Source organism: Lolium rigidum, chromosome 1, assembly GCF_022539505.1.
Source record: "Lolium rigidum isolate FL_2022 chromosome 1, APGP_CSIRO_Lrig_0.1, whole genome shotgun sequence".
NCBI lineage: Eukaryota > Viridiplantae > Streptophyta > Magnoliopsida > Poales > Poaceae > Lolium > Lolium rigidum.
This window is the reverse complement of record NC_061508.1, coordinates 66,920,619-66,923,804: the sequence shown is the minus strand read 5'-3', so window position 1 is coordinate 66,923,804 and position 3,186 is coordinate 66,920,619. Positions and strand designations below refer to the sequence as shown.

Sequence of the window (3,186 nt, the reverse complement as noted above, 5' to 3'; positions counted from 1 at the left end):
AGACGCGTACCTCTGCTCACCTTTTCCGTTGTATATGGGCTGGCCCCGTTAACACTTTCGGTTGGTTCCTCTAGTTCGGGATTCCACATCGATAAGGCTTCGTTTGGTTGCAAGGGCCCTAAAAACCAGGGAACGGAATCCCCGTCCGAGATTTCCCTGGTCACGAGGGAACCCCCGGTTTCCCCTCCCACTACGGTAAATTAGCGATTGCCGTTTGGAAAAGGAAGCAAGGGAACGGACGGGAAGAGTAGGGAAAAAGCAAAATTCAAAAGGAAGGCCAAAAATGTACGTTTTTTCACAATAGATTATAAAAGTTAGGCATACAAATTCATACATAAATTTCGAGGAACATATTCAACCAACCACACCAACATAAGCATACATTAATCTTTACATCTCCAGGCAAATAATGACTCCAATTCTGAACCAAAATCAGAACAAGCAATTCTACACCAAAACTTCAATTCTCAACCGAAACTTCACAGTTTCATTATGATTTTTGACTCTCATGCCTTTCACTATGAAGTCTCAAGATTCGAATGCTAGTAGTGCACAAGAGATGTATGTGTTAGTTACAAAGTTATGTAGATTAATAGAGCAGTTTTCACCAAAGTGACAACGAATAAAATGGAGTGTAAGATCCGGAAACCGGGGCTCGTCGCCACGTTCCCGTTTTCATCCACGACGGAGCTCACCTTCCGCCACCTCTGCCTCATCGACCATGCCACCGGAGCACCGAAGCTCCTCCATTGTCCGAGCCTTCCCCTCTAGCGGACGGTCTCATCGCTGCCGCCCCCAAGCCCATGCTCCCGTTCCAGAGTGGAGGCCACAGTTTGCCTCCTGCTTCTCCAAGCCAGCCGAAAGACCGACCGCGGTGCGCTCGACCTCTCTTGCAATTCCCTGAAGAAGTTTCAGGTTCAGATTAACATAAGATAAGAACCTCATCAAAATTTCATTTTTTCGAGAGAATATGTCAACACCATGGAGAGTATTTCTGAACATAAATACTCCTCTCAAAGGAGAGTATTTCTAAACAGAAAGCAAACAGCACCAAGCAACCTAAGCAGCAACCTGAACAGAAATACAATATGTGCTACATTTGTAAGCAACCTACACAGCAAGCAACATGTATGAGTACCAAAGTAAGCAGATATCAGGCATGCTTCATCATTGACATCCAAAAAACTTTCACAATGCCACGGATATTGCAGGACAAATATAGAAGTGCAATGAAGGTAAGTATAGAAGTGCAGGACAAATATATAGAAGTGTAGTGAAGGTAAGTACCGAGCAGTCACCGCCGGCTGTGCTTGGCGAGAGCTTTCGCCTGCCGTCATGTTCTTGCTCGCCAAGAGCTTCGCCGGCCGTTGTGCTCCTGCTTGCCGAGCACGTCGGCCATCACCATGCTCCTGCTCGCTGAGAGCCTTTGCCGGCCGTCATGGTCCTGGTCGTCGAGAGCATCACCGGCCGCCATGATCCTCGCCAAAGTTTATGGTAAAGTGTTAGAATACATGGAGTCTAGAATGTAAAGAATTCAACAATCACCAACAGCTAGCTATATCCAAGCTTCAGGTTTACACTAAAACCCAAAACTTTTTGGAACTAGACAAAGCAAAAGGGGCAAGATCAAGTGCGTTAATATGCAAGTCATTCAGTTAACTCGAATTCACTTGTCGCATAAAGGATTTGTATCTAAATGGAACCGTGTCACTCCCATGAATGCCCTGAAGATAAGCAAGGTATCACAAATAGGACTTGTATCTAAATGGAACCATGTCACCACCAGAATATCTTGGTTGGGGATTTAGCTAGCAGTAGTGTTCTAAGCACTCATTACTAATGCAGCTTATGCTCACATCAGATTGAAATTGAGAGCAATATTTTTCACAAAGTCGCCTGATGACACACAAAAATAGCAGCCTGATGGAATTAATGTCACACAGACCTCTGAACTAAATGTGTACTGAACAATGGTATATATTTATAGTATGATTGCAAACACAATACAACGAGTCTTAAGATCACAAGGCAATCTAGCATTTTGGTTCAGGCATCACTAAAAAATTCACTCTGATCATAAGATAATATAAATCCTAATTATGATATGATGTTGGTTTAATTTATTTCTGTATGATACTTGGAGACATACCAAGCAGCAGCAGATGTAATGCTAACCATCCCAGTGATTCATGATAGCAGAAACAATGGCTTTCAACTACGTCCCGTCACAACCTTCAGCAAGCATGAAATTAGCAACACAACATCCATGTATTATAGACCAGAATACGAGAACAAACGCTGTGACTGCCAATTAATCACACGGATCAAGACTAGCTCAAGAGAAAATTTGCTATGACTGGAGATAAGTATTAATTATGTCTAGACAGTAGGAAGACTCACTGCTCACGTTCTTGGCCAAATAAACGAGGGAGATTCGTTAGAAATTTATGGATCTGTAGCAATCTGGAGCTATACCTAGAGAAATGAGCAGATCTGGAGCAAATTTGATGAAGGGGATAACCTTTGTGGCGAGCTCGGGCGAAGATTTTGGACGAGCACGGACAGAAATCTCGGACGAGGCGAGTGGAGGAGAACCTGGACGAAGGCGAGCGGCGGAGAGCTCGGAAGGAGGAGTTCTCGGACGGCGGAAGACGGAGGCGGAGATCTTCTACGGCGGAGGACAGCGGAAGACGGAGACGACGGAGGGCGGTCGCCGGAGGAAGGAGATCGCGAGCGTCGGTGTCGTCGCCTCCCTGTGGCGAGACCAAGTCGCGGATCTCGTTCCCCACGTCTCGACTAGTGGAATTCGCTCCCGGGGAGGAGGGCGGAAAGGACGCGGAAACAGGGCCTCGCGGGCATCCAAATGCACAGGTGGGCTATACCAGGGAAATTGAGCCCGGGGATTGGGGGGCCAGGGAAAATACGGGGAACTCTCCGGGAAAGCCTACAACCAAACGAGCCCTAAGCGGAACCACCCTCCCCGGATCCGAACATAATTTTTCGTTTTCTTGATTGTTTTATTTTGTTTATTATCTAAACATTCTCAAAATTTTGTACATTTTTTCGAAGTTTACTTTTAAGGTTTTCAATAAAATCGACCAGTTTCAAAAAGGTTCAGATTTTGAAAATTGTTAAAATTTATGAAATAATTTTAAAAATGTTCAAAATTTAAGAAATTCCGATTTC

The 3,186-nt window shown here is 44.8% G+C and overlaps 1 long non-coding RNA gene across 1 annotated transcript; it reads right to left on the bottom strand.

Moving 5' to 3' along the window:
- Positions 1–314: 314 nt before the first annotated feature.
- LOC124685466 lies at positions 315–2,794 on the bottom strand. The gene is made up of 2 exons (XR_006997459.1): positions 1,288–2,794; positions 315–900 (listed from the first exon to the last, which is right to left on the bottom strand). It is a non-coding gene; the product is annotated as an uncharacterized LOC124685466 (long non-coding RNA).
- Positions 2,795–3,186: the final 392 nt, after the last annotated feature.